Source organism: Cyanistes caeruleus, chromosome 1 (assembly GCF_971803275.1).
Source record: "Cyanistes caeruleus chromosome 1, bCyaCae1.hap1.1, whole genome shotgun sequence".
Taxonomy (NCBI): domain Eukaryota; kingdom Metazoa; phylum Chordata; class Aves; order Passeriformes; family Paridae; genus Cyanistes; species Cyanistes caeruleus.
The window spans coordinates 77,575,086-77,589,559 of NC_141701.1; the positions used below are offsets into that span (position 1 = coordinate 77,575,086).

The 14,474-nt window shown below is 35.7% G+C and overlaps 1 protein-coding gene across 1 annotated transcript in view; it reads right to left on the reverse strand.

Moving 5' to 3' along the window:
* Positions 1 to 9,050, reverse strand: part of CDH18 (cadherin 18) — a 438,213-nt gene extending 429,163 nt beyond the window's left edge. The window contains exon 1 of the mRNA XM_023922139.2: positions 8,953 to 9,050. The gene's annotated coding sequence lies outside the window, so the exon portion shown is untranslated. The remainder of the gene's footprint in view (positions 1 to 8,952) is intronic.
* Between the last annotated feature and the right edge of the window lie 5,424 nt (positions 9,051 to 14,474).

The following is a 14,474-nucleotide window of genomic DNA, read 5'->3' on the forward strand; positions in this document are numbered from 1 at the left end:
TTACATTGAGGGAAGTTGAAGTTTCAGAGAGTATATAATAAAACAAGGGAGCTTATGGAAGAGCAATGTACCTTTATTCCTCACATACAAAATTGCTGAATTCATTGCTGTGGACTGTAATTCTCTAAGAGGATGATGATGAAAAATCTTAATTATTTCCACTGTTTCTGTCTTGACATCTTACAGAATGAACTGAATTAGTGTAACTGTGATTAACACAATGAGGCAAAACTGAACCTTCTCTTTTTGGAAAGAATAAAAAAGAGATTAAGTTGACTCTTGATAATGAAGGAGTACACAACTAAGGCAAAACTGAATTGTAAAGGCACAGTGATGGCTAGGAAAAAAACCACAAATAAACCTACTAAAATGGTGGTGTTGAAATTGGTTCTCCAACCATGATTTGCTGGCACAAAATTTTCATTGCCTAAAAATACATACCGCCTTCAACACTCTTCCTACTTTATTGCATTTTATATTCAAAAGCCAAGCAACTTAATTCTCAGAGGACTTAAGGAGAAAGCATTACTAATGGTAATACTGTGGCAGACTATCTAAATCAGTTTCAACTTCTGGGAGTCAGAATGGGCTCATTGGTTTTAGGAAGTTCTGCATTTCCAAAATTACCCCACATAGCACCTTCTGAAATGAAGTACATCTCTTAAAATGGAATAGGCTATAATTTCCTTCCTTCCTGCCTTCCTTCCTGCCTTCCTGCCTGCCTGCCTGTCTTCCTGCCTTCTGACTTTTGCCATTGCTTTTTGACTATGGGCATCTACAAATCCTGGGTTCTCCCTTCCCCTTTAGGGTGGAATGCTACACTACCTACTGCTCACTACCATACAGCATCTCTTAAAGCATGCTACTAAAAACACAGAAAAAAAAGCATTTTAACATGCAATTGGGAGAAACCAAATATAAAAGGCTAATGAAAATATGTTTGAAATTAGGTCACAGCCTCATAGCTGAATGTTCAAAAGGCAGTCTCTGCAGAGAAACAGAACTCTAAAGAAAAGCATATATTCAATGAGTTGTCCAAGAGGATTCTGCTTAGGAAGTATTCATACGCTAAGGCTATGCAGACTGGAGTGAATCTCACTCTTAGGAAATCTCATCTCATTTAAAAAATATTTTGCATGAGGTATATATCTCTAAATGAAAGCATACCAACATAATGAAATAAATATGAAACTTCTGACCATTTGTTCTCTGTCACATAACTTTTCAAGAATGAGAGTGTTTCTTATTCTAAAACAGAAAAGTGATTTCACCAGCTTTATGTTGCAATCACTGTCCACAGAGAAAATTTAGATCATTTCTTTAAATCTTCATCCAGTATTTAGACATATTGGATCATACCAATTTACCTCTTGGAAGAATATTATCTTTAATATGTATATTTATATGACTAAGAATTAATTTTTTTTTTTCACAATGTTTAGACATGGCTAAGCACATATCACAGTGAGCTGAAACAATCTCACAAGAGTATTTTCAGCAATTCTAACTAGATATAACACAGGAGTCCATCAAGGGATACTTAATTGGTTTAAAATAATGATCTAATCATAAAGACTTCACATAATTAATAACAAACAAAATCTGCAAGCTGTCTCCCATTAGTCAGTACTGTGCAAATCATCTGTATCATCCAGTTATGTAAAAATTGTTTGAAGAGCCTGAGGAAATAACAGAATTTTATAGTGACTTCTTGTGTTAAGTACTCCTTCAGATGCAATAAATATTGAAAAAAAATCCATGATGATCTGATGGTGGTAATGGATAGTTCCCACTCAATAATACATAGAGCAACCTAGCTCACTTACATTCTTCTTGTTGGGCTCTTCCTGATTGTCCAAAAAACCTAGCCAGTATCATTGCCAAGGGGAAAAACAGTGGTCCTTTGTCTTTGTGGTCCTTAAATTCTGTTAAACTCTGCCTGGAATGCAAAGACTCACAGGGCCAGAGAAAACATGAAAGAGCAAAGATGTAATGAAAAATATGCTGACTTACATTTTATAATAATTTGAATTTCATCCTTCTGTGACTTTTTTTTTTTTATGTTTCTCATAGCATTAGAGAAAGTGAGATCAAAAGAGGCAGATATTCCTTAGAAACATACAATCTACAGGAGCAGATTTTGTACCCTATTCATCTACTTTGCCCCTCTATGTTTTCTAACTGTTGTAATTCTTCTTCTCTTGATTATATATTCTAATAAGACCATTCAATTTTTAACCTCACATGCATACTAAACTAAACAACTCTTCAAAAAATCCCTAGAAATCTGCTTTCTGCCTTCTAACTGAAAAGACAATAGAGCTATCATGTTTTAATAATGCTCCTGCTAATCCATTTCTAACAATTGTTTAAAAATATAGAGTATTCTTCACATTCCTGTAGTAATACATAGCTTAGACGGATTTTTTTTGTCAGTAGAGACAGAGGGAATGTTTTAAATAATCAAAAGTAAGCTTCTTCTGAAATGCATCATTTTCCCACTCCCAACACACATTACGAATCAATATTCATTCTGTGTGCTTTTCCCAGCACATCCTCTGCACAGTGTTCAAACAGTTTTTAATGAATCCTGCAGTCTATACTTATTCGCTATGGCTTTCTTTGTATATCCAGAAAGGGACACAAGACTGAAAATTACAGCAGACAGAAATATAAGGTGTGTTAGGATGAGATAAGTTAGTTTCAGAAAAGTAATTTCAATTATTACTAACAATCTGTGCTGGTGTCGCTCTGTAGGCTTCAAAGAGTACTTGTAAGAGCAAGGACAGTGTTTTACTCACTGTCAGCAACTGTAGTTATGCAGGAATTAGCTGATATGAACCACACAGAGATGAAAATAGCATTTATACTGGGAGTAAAAAAGAAAATGAGATGCTCTGTTACCTAAATTAGTTGAATTAAATTTTCATTGGCCTCACAGAATATTAATCACCCCCACAGTTTGTCTTCATGTTGCACCCAAAATCCTCTCTAGTTCTTATACATGTGTACCTCAAATCTTTTTCCTTTTACATATATTTAGAATTGTATATCACAGGATGACAGAGTAAGCTGGATTGGAAGAAACCCAAAAGGATCATCGAGTTCAACTCCTGGCCCTGCACAGACCAGTGCCAAGAGTCACACCATGTGCCTGGGGGCATTATCTAAACACAAACGGAGCTCTGCCAGGCTTGGTGCTGTGACTGCTTCCCTGGGGGCCCTGTTCCAGTGCCCAAACACTCTCTGTGTGAAAACCCCTTTCTAATATCCAGCCTAAATCTCCCCTGGCACAACTTCAGACCATTCCCTCAGCTCCTACCACTGATCACTGGAGTGATGACTTCTCATCTTCCCCTCAATTGCAGACTGCAGTGAAGTCTGTCCTCAGTCTCCTCTTCTCCAGGCTGAACAGACCAAGTGACCTCATAGCCACTCCTCACAGGGCTTCCCCTAAAGGCCCTTTACCATCCTTGTTGCCCTCCATTTTATGTTCTCTAATAGTTTAACACAAACCAAACATATTATTCAGTGTGCCTGCCACAATTATTCAAACTGCTCCTGTGCAGAGTAGAGTTTAAGCTTAAACATGATGCATTCTAAAGGAAGAAGGAATTATATTGTCAAAGGCTAGAGAATACTATAGTATATATCATTGCAACTTACAATTCTAACACTCATTGCGTATTAGAAATTTACAGACAATGTTAAAGTCTAAGCATGAAAGTGTTTCCCTAAATACTAACTTTTATTTTTTTCTGTTTAAGTCAAAAAGCTAACACTGAACAAGCCAACCCCTAATCTAAACAGGACATCCCTAGTGGTCAGAAAATGCTGCAATATCTGAAGAGTGTACCTTATGGTGGAGAAATTCAAGGATATTTTCATTTTTTAAATTATAAACCAATAGTTCTTAGGAGCTAAGAGGTAAAGTTACCTGTCTCAAACACTGTTAAGGCCACAGAAGAGAGGAATTGATGATAGGAAAGGGCTAATTCCAGGCCTTTCAGAGACCTGGTAGAGATCTGGTTAGCTCATCCTGTTCAAGGCATTCAGACAAAATTTTCCTCATTGATGGACTCTGAAAAGAAGCAACTGCTCGTATGCATGTCACTGGTCTAACAAAGATCCCCCCAAGCTATGGGAGAGATGGCTTCTGTGACCACCAATGACCACAACAGCCCCCCAGACATGCCCATGTGGATACAAAGAACTTGGTCTGTGTAAAGATGAAATTGTTGTCTGAGTGCTAGGAAGATAAATTCAATAATATCAGACCTACGGGGAGGTTAACAAAGCTTGTGAAAGAAGGATATGTGACTGATAATGGATACAGAGAAAGCAAAATTTAGGGGCCACAAGGACATTTGGCATAACTCCCAAGATAAGAAAGAAACTAATAAAAGCAACTCAGCAACTGTGCTGAAATCAGCTCCAGTTGGATAAAAGGTGATTCCTTCAGAGGGAAGATTCCAACCACTGAATCAGGGACCACTGACCCAAGAAACCTACTGACTCAACAGAAAAGAAAGACTGAGCATGCAGATTAATTAACATAATAAAAGAGGGAATAATTTAACCAATAGGAGATAGAATACTAGTTAATAAGGAAACTATGTAACTTGTGGACAACAAGTATTACTTTCTTTATTTGCTAAAATTTATAATTTGTAAAAAGATTTGATAGTGGTAGACTCCGTGGATCCAGCACCTCTTTCTGCACAGAACCTACCAGTCCCCTGCTTCACCACCAAGGACCCCAGTGATGGTGAAGACCTTCCACCTGTCTCTCCCCACTTCTCTATTCTCCACTTCTGTGTCTCATCTCCAGCTCATTTATTGTTAAAAGCCCCCCATATTGTTGACTTTGCTTATGGTCTCGTTTGCACCTTAATTTGAGCAGAGGCATCTCCTTCTTGTTGGATCTTAAGATTAGTGGAAAGAAAAATTCACTGAAATTTTTTATACCTATAGGTTTGTAAATGATAATATTTTGCATCTTATTCAGTTCTTTTATAAATGCTTGTGGGCCAAAATACGAAATTGTCCTCAATTCTTTCTCATTATGATTCTTAAGAAAGTGTTAAAGTTAAATGGTTGTCAACCATGCGAGCTGCTATCCATTACTTCTGTGGAAGGGATGATATGCAAAAAGTAGAGCATGGGGTCCAAATGTTGATCAGAAACTATACTAAGTCTTCTTATTTTTTAACCAACTGAACAAGAGGTTAGTGGGTATATTTCTTCAAAGCTTAAATACATTTCTACTGACTACTTTCCTTCATAAGTTCATTTGCTGAATATACTTTGTAAAATCAACAGATGAGTTTTGTATTGTGCCTGGATCTTGCAGTTCATTATCAGAAAGAAGCAAATTAGAAAATCTCTGCCTGCATTTCTTTAATGCTAACTGGTTGTGCAGTCTGGGTAGGAGTTAATTGTCTTCTATCTCTGTTAAAAGTATAATTTAATTGAGTCTTCACTATGTTTCTGTGGAGTTACTATGCTTTTAAAGATACACATTTATTTCCAGACATAAGATTCTTCACCTCATTTGTTTTCATATGCAGCAAGGTACCAGTCCCTAATGTAGCATCCTATGACACTCCTGTGACAAATTTAATTGATTAACACATGCAATGGTTGTGAACACATGAAAGCACATATTGCAAGTGCTTCCATGTATTCACAATTTACCCATTGCATTTTTTTTTAATGCATCTTGCTTTTTAGACCATTTGCATTTCTTCAGGATGCAACAGAGCAGCTGAGCTACACACCAGTTCAGACTACCAGAATCAATACGAAAAATCCAAGATAGCTGTCTCCAGACTAACTCATCCTTCCTGGCCAGCAGAGGTGATACAACACTTCTTATAACAATAACAATTATTATGATGGTACTAAAAACCTACACCCTAGAAAGTTGCTTTCATTTCATTCATGGTCCATTTGCCTTCAAACTAAAATGAGTGAATGGTGTCCAACAGATACTTCAAGTTCAGGAGTTTCAAGTTCTTCTGCAGTGCAGCTGATAGTTTGTTTTCTCATATTTTAGCATAACCTTTTATTCAAATTTAAGAATGTTTTTGCTAAAACAGCAAATATTTGTGAGAGATGGATTATTTATTTATTTTCTAAAAGCACTATGACAGGTATTTACTGAACAAGTACAACCTATTTTCAGTTCACTGAATATCATATCTGTAAAATTCTGTCTTAAAATAATGACATCTATAGAGATTTTAGCACCAACTCAGATGGAAGCTGTTTTGTTGCTTTTGCAACGAGCAATTCAAGGTCACAAATCCAAATTTTCTTATTTTCATCTAAGTAAAAGAAAAAGAAAATATGGACCAAGGACAAAATAGCACCAAAGAGATATTGAAAACTTATGTTAAGTTCAGGGACTCAAATAGAGAAAGAAATTTATAGCTGAAAATGAGACTGCTAAGACAATGTGAAAGCTTACAGTGATTACTTATTACATGCTTCATTACTTAATTAATCTACTGCTTGCCCAAAAATACTTTCAGAATACATAGCATGTCACAATAAAAGTGATCAGGGTCTGCTTTGCTCAGTAAAAATGTGAAAGGAAGCGAGCTAAATCTTTTCACAGCAAAGCTTGTCTCCTGCTGACATGAAAGGGAACTGCACAGCTAAAGTTCTTCAAAGGCTTTGAAGACGTACAGCATTGTAATAGTAGTCAAAGAAATCGTGAATTTGGGAGTGTGTCATCTGATGAGTCCCTTATAACTGAATGCCTTTATTCCACCTCTGTTACACTTTAACCTACTCAAAGAGCTCATGCCAGTGTCACACCACTCAAGCAGCAATGTCTTTAACCATGAGTCACTGACATCAATCACTCATGCTTTTTTAGCGCACCAGAAAAAAAAAACTGGCTTTGTTCCCCATAAAAGATTTTTCACTTTTATGTTAATGTGGTAAAAGAAAATACAAAAGCAAACCAAAATTATTGAACATTTAAAAGAGTGTAAAAAATCTTCATGACATTCAATGACACTGAAAAAGACACCTGTGGCATTCACATCCTTAAAGTATTCTTCTCTAACTTGGCCATACATAACTGACACAATGAACACTGATGTTTTTTAGACACAGTATGAATAAAAAAAATGGGATATAGTATGAAAAAATTAATATGATCTATATTATATTTCTTAGTCTATGAGCAGGTGTGTAACTGAATATTTTCCCTTTCTTGTACGTTTGAAGATGGGGCGCATGTAAACATTTTGTGTAACCTCCTGAATGACACAGATGTGCACCCTAATGTACTTGTAAATTGAATTAACTTGTTATGAAACAAGAAGAAATGTTAACTTATAAATCCATACATTCAGACTTCATTTAGAGCCTTAGAGGTTTACAAAATTCCAAGTATCCCAAATTAATCCAGAGAGAGACTAGCTGTGCCAAATTTGCTACACAGGTCAACTGGTTAAGAACTTACATTTTATTTCTGTGGTTTCTAGTACTTGAATCCTCTTATTTTTCACTGTGTTTAAGCCAAATTTTGCTTCCAAACTTTAGGTTAGATATTGCCTTCTTCTATGAGTGCTAACTGAAATAAACATTTCAGTTTTACCATCCTTTCTGACAATTCAATCAGTTCAATCAACATCTATTTTTTTTAGGCTAAATTCATAAAAGAGCATTAAAATGAGGACAAAATTCTCACTCTCTTATTTTATAAGTTAAATGATAATGAATAAAACAGTGAGTCAGAGCTATCAAATTCTAAAATAAATAACCTTGGTACTTGTTCCTCACAGAGAAATACATCTTTATTTTTGATACAGCCAAGTGGTGAAATAAGATTATATTATTGGACTGATGAATTGAAAATTATTTTCATCACAAAAATTGAATTTTCTATTTCATCAAAATTAACAAATAAATAAACATTACTAATTTTCAGGGACTGCGATTTTTTAAAGCACAGAATATTTTGTAAATAAATTCAAATACATATTTTTGAGACCAGTTTAAACATTGCCACTCAGACTGAAGCAATTTTTAACTGAAAATTAAAATAGCATTTATGCATTTTGTGAGAAAAAAAATAAAAATGAAAATCACCACGTTTTGATGAGAAGTGACATAAAAAGTGCATCAATTCTCTAATCTCCATCAGCATCATTTTTAAAAGGTTAAATCTGTAATCTGAGTAGAATATGTAAGTATCATTTAAATGTTACATCTAATTTCCCCCTATCTTGCAGTTTTACAGTTTGTGTCTTTTACTATAATTTTCCTGTTTCGAATGCTTTACCGTTAACTCAATTTTCTTCTTTAGGTTTAGAACAAAGTCAAAGAATAGGTATGAAAAATCATTATTCCAGTCATAAGAAGATGACAAGAGAATCTGCTTTAACTGAGTCACTCTTCATCTAATTGAATTAAAAATATTTAAGACTATATTGGTATGAAGAACAAAGTATGTGATATAGTAAGAAAAATGAGACAATCAGAAAATCAGTCAGGCTGATGATAATAATAGAACCTGGTTGTTTGATACCATTTAACTGAATTGAGCTACTTCAGTAATTGATGGCCAGATACCATCCTTGACCACTTTTACCAGGCTACTGGCACAACATATTTAGATGATCCAATCACTTCTTAGTCCTCCTTGTGCTTCATAGTTTGGGTGTAATACAGATCTCTGAACAGCATTCTGATAGATACTGAAAAGGAATACTAAGAAAATGTTCCTCTGGGTTTTTGTTTTTTTTGTTAAAATACTTATAAACACTGACTTAAATGGTTATAAACTGCAAAGGAGCACCAAACATTAGAGAAAAATGTTGTTATAGAAAGAAGTTAAAATAATGGTGACATAATTTTTTGTTATTTACCTGAGATATCACAAACACTTCATTGGACCTGAATGAAAACTATAAAAAAACACAAGATACTTACTTGATGACTAACCTAGACCTTAGAAATATGTTTTCCACCAAATAGTCTTGCAATCCTCCACTGAATATATCAAAAGCCTGATAATTCAGTAGCTTTCACTGAAACAGAAAAACAAAGTTTTGAACATGGTCAGAAAATGCTGTTTTTCTTTGCATGATACTTAAGCAAACAGAAAACAGCATAGGCATTGGACTGTCCTTTGCATTAGAACATGTAGATTTAGGATGTTTATCCTGGTAAATCTATAGAGTTTGTACTACAGTAATGCACAGATTTTTATATTTAAGCAGGTGTTCAAAACTGGAACTCTAATTGAAATAATTAAATGTACAGCAATGGTATTTTCAAGGTTTGTTAAGTAGCTTGGGAGTAATATGTAAATTCATATCTTATGACAAATACAGGAAAATGAGCTAATCTGAAAACCTTTTGAGTACAAACAAATTAATTACTGTCTTAGAGAAAAAAAGAGGCATTGATTCCGAAACTTCAGAAACCACTAAAAATACTCAAACAGCATAAATAATCTAGTCCCAATTTTGGAAAAAATTAGAGCTTAATCGGTTGTAAAGAATATTTTTCTTCATTTATTTATTTTACTTACCAGCTCCTCTCAAATATGCTTTATATCAATATAATATCATTAAACACTTTTCTTAGTTATTGTCACCTAACTAATCTCACAGTATATGATACAAATAAAAATGAACACATCAACCTAGAAAAACTTAGATAAAGATATATTAAATCATCAATAAATTAATTTTGCATTGTTTCTGTAAGCACCCTATCAGAATATCCAATGATATGTATGTAGATTTGTAGTTAATGTGAATCTAGGTATACAATATAAAAATTGAAATAAACTTATCCATTATTTTTTTTACTTGATAAGCTTTAGTGTCTATGGATCTATGACACTGAAACAATCTGCTTTATATGGAAGACAAGTTAGTTTTAAAAAAGCATATGAGAAGGAGAATTACTCACTGCACTGTAAATTCTACCAGTAAATATGTGAATTTTGTTTACCAGAAAACTTTGTTAGCTTTATTAAAAGGCACTGCTTTCTTTAAAATACTCATGAATCATTCATAAGGAATAGGAAAACTACAAGCAAGCCTAACCCTTGGTTTCACATGCAGGTATTTTGTTTTGCCCCACAACAAAGTATCATTTTTCAATCCAAGACACCTTGCTAGTGACAAACAAGTTCCCAAATACACTCTCAAGTCCATGAAACAAATGTTTGGGCCAAGGTATTATCAGAAATTGCAGAAATAACTCCATAATAATATCATTCATATATATATACATTATAATATTTTACTGACTCTCATTTTCCTCCTTGTAATATAACTGGTAAGTATCAGAAATATCTAGTCACCCTAGAGAAGCTACAAATAGTAACATCTAGAAAATGAGCAGTACCCACATTGCACAGTGTAAGCCATTTATAGATAAAGTGTCAACTGTCCCAGAACAAGGTGGTTGATTCTTGGTTAAAATTGAAATGTGTTATCATTGCAGGTGGGTCTTTAATACTTCCATACAACTGAAAAAGTATCAGTTTGGGTGAGTTTTTTCCTTTTAAAGTATTATAAAATTCACAGTCCTATCTGGGTTTTTCCACATTCTCTTCTTCAGAATTTGTGAATTTGCACTTCTACTGATCTTCCCCTTAATATTTATTTCAATTTTTCGCTGGGATAATTGATCTCTGGCTAGGGTTAATCTTACAGGAACTGTTATTGATGTCTTTATGGATTGCAATTCTATTAAGAATGACATCTGAGTTGTTCTTCGATCCTGATGTGTTTCCTATGAGTATTAAAGTTCTGTTGAAACACTGAGATATTTAGAACTCATCAGTACATCATTAATAATATATTAAATTAATGTGACTGCCACTATGATTCTAAGCAAATAATATATTAATAATATTGTTATTAATAATATTAATATTATTGTTGATAATAATAATAAATTGCTGTTGTCATTATTAATTGGTTTTAGAGACTGTTTCCTCTAAGATACAGTATTCACAGTAAGTGGAACCCAACACATTAAACCATTGTGATGTATTTATATTTTTACTTCTATTAGTGTTTTTTCTTCACATCCCAACTTTGTCCAAGAGTTTTTCTTGTGCCTATACACTGTTTCTGGGAATTCACAACTGATTTTTTTGTTCTTGATGTGATATATAATTAACTACCTGGTATTAGACTGATAGTGATCTGCAAGAGTCCATTTTTTTTTTTTCCTAGTTAGCAAATGTTCTGCTCAATGGCATAAAAAATAAGTCTAATGTGCACTATAAATATTGAAAATTGTCATAATATGAAAACAAAGCTCTTGGAACATTGGAAATTACAGACTTTTTCTTCAAAGGGCAGATGGACATTAGTGGTCAGCCACCAAGTTCTTTTAGACAGACATTTAGAGTCAGAACACATTGTAGGTGAGACTGGCTAAATATAGATGCCTAATGATATCCAAATGGGACAGTCACATATAAAACTGGATTCTACAGCTGACCTTTGGAAGTGGTCTTCTGGCCATGAGTAAATATCACAAGACATCTAACATGACATTAAGGTAGCTAAATCCCGCTCAGCTATGCTTTGATGTTTTCAAACCAGATTTGAGATGAGTCCTGAGTATGCCAAGAGCAGTGAAATGAAGTCAATAGAATAATGTCTGTCCCTTTTAGAGGATATATCTAGGAGGAGAAGTGTCACAGACTCTCCAAAGGAGATTAAAAAATGGCAGTGAAATGCTTGAACAGGAAAACATTCTGAGACAATAGAAATGAAACAAAACAAAAACAAAACAAAACAACAACACCACCCCCCCCCCCCCCCCCAAACAAATAAACTCTCTACCACCAAAACTCAGCCAAGGGACATTATTAACACATCAAGCATGCTCTCCCAGACTAATCTCCACTTGATTACTCAGCTGAATAATATTCCGAGCCCTACCGCTGGCTCTGCACTCTGCCTGCCCAAGCCTGGTGAAGAATGCAAATATCCAGCTTTAGAATGAGCCGTGCTTGCCATTTAGAGTATGGGATACAAAAAACCTCTTAGATATGTCAGAGCTCAGTAGCATATACAAAACTACTGGTGACCTGAGAGGATATATACAGCCACAGACTTTTTAATTCCTCCCTCCTCATTTGCTTTGAAGGGATATATATTTGAAGATATTTTTTCTTCTAAAGTTCTTAATATTAAAGGGGGTACTTATCTAGAGAAGACACCTTAATTACAGAGAACTCATATTCCAGGATTATTTAACATTATTCTCAAAGTAAGTGAGATTAATACTAAAGAACACACAATAGATTTTTTTTTTAGTTCTGCAAAACACCTACCAGACTTTCAAAGAAGAATTGCCTTAACTCTTACCTCTCACAAGCAAAGCAATTCTCATTGTTTTGTAAAATTCTTCATCAAGCAACACTATATGATATGTTCAAAAATTGTTAATAAACCAAGGTCATAAAAAAAATTATGTAGCAAATTCCAGTTGCACACTTCAGTCTGTAAATTTTAGTTACCCTTAGTGAGTTTCGCCTCTGACCACATTGCCCTGTAATGGAGTGTTATCATTGCCATTAGACAAATAACAAGCTATTACCTCTCCACAAAGATGGTGCAGTCTCCACCCCTAACATTTTTCAAGATCCCATTCTTTCAGAGGTCTCAGCCATCTAGTGTCTACCAAGTGATTTGGGAAACCCATTGATCTACAGCACCTCCAAATTTCACTGATATTAATACAAATAAAATGCACACATATATCAGTCCACATATTGTCTCTGTGTCTGTACTTCCTTATTAGGGAATGATAATAATAAAGCTGTAAATATATTCCTTTTCCTTGTTTTATGGTTTTTTTTGGCCGAATTCTGAATTCCATGAAACTGGATGGGCAGTGAATTTCATGTGGAGAATTTTTATCCTGTTTGCATTAGACAAATCAAAAGTGTAAACCAGAATTCTTAGGTTTTGGTCACATAAGTTCACATGATTGCTGTTGTGATTTTAAGCAAATATTTCCATATATTCTAAAGCATGTACAGGAATGCCTAAACTGAAGCATGTTGTGTAGATACACTAAAGTTCAGGTGAAGTTCAGTAAAGCCTTTGAATTACTTCCCACAGCATTCTCCTTCAAAACAAATCTGGGAGGAATGGCCAATACCACAGAGTCCTGTGGAGCCTTTTAGAAGGACTTTGACAATTTGGAGAGATGGGCAGAGAAGAACTATCTGAAGTTCAACAGAAGCATTTGCAGGGCAGTGCACTTGGGGGCGAATAATCCCATGGATCAGGACAGGCTGGGGCCTGACCTTCTGGAAAGCAGCTCTGTGGAAAAGGACCTGAGAGTCCTGATGGACAAGAAACTGTCCATGAGCCAACAGTGTATCTTTATGGCCAGAAAGGCCAATGGGATCCTGGGGTGCATTAGGAATAGCATTGCCAGAAGGTCGAGGGAGGTGATCCTGCCCCTCTGCTCAGCCCTGGTGAGGCCACATACAGAATCCTGAGCCCTGCTTTGGGCTCCTCAGTACCAGTGAGACATGGGGCTCCTGGAGCAGGTCCTGGTGCAGAGGGCTATGAAGATGATTAAGAACTCTATTAGGAAAGGTGGTGGGTGTCAGGCCTGTTCAGGCTCATGAAGGAAAAAGAGAGGGGACCACATAGATGTGTGTAAGTATCTGAAGTACCTGTCCCAAGAGGATGGACAGAGGCTCTGCTCAGTGGGGCCAAGCAATAGGGCAAGAGGCAGAAACAGAGGCACAGGAAGGTTGACTGGAATAAGAGGAAAGACTTCTTTATTGTGAAGATGACTGCACACAGGAACAGATTTCCCAGAGATGCGGTGGAGTCTCCCTGAGTGGAGGTCCTCAAGAATGGGCTGGACGCAACCTTGTGCCATGTGCTCCAAGATCACTCTGCTTGAGCAGGGAGGTTGTATCCCATGACCCATGGTCCCTGGAGGTCCCTTCCAACCTGTCTCATTCTGTGGTTCTGTGCAACTTGGATACACAGGATGCACTGGATACTTGTGGCTTGGACAGGGGCACTCATCCCTAGGTAAAAAGCTGGCTGAATATCTGGGAGCAGAGAGAGGTGGTGAATGGAGTTGCATCCAGCTGATCTCTGATCACAAAGGCTCTGTACTCTGTTCTGTTTAATACCTTTATTGATGATGGGAACAAGGGGATTGAGTGCAGTTAGCAGATGACACCAATTTGGGCAGGAGTATTGATCTGCTTGAGGGTAAGAAGGCTTTGTGGATAGATCTGGAGAAAATGGTCTCAAGTTGCACCAGGGGAAATTTAGATTAGATATTAGAAAAAATTTATTAATTGAAAGATTGGTTAGAAAAAGCTCTGGCAGGAATAGGCTACCAAGGAAGGTAGAATCACCATCCCAGGATGTGTTCAAAAGATGTGTGGATGTGGCATTTGGGGAGATGGTTTAATTAATGGTGAACAAAGGAGT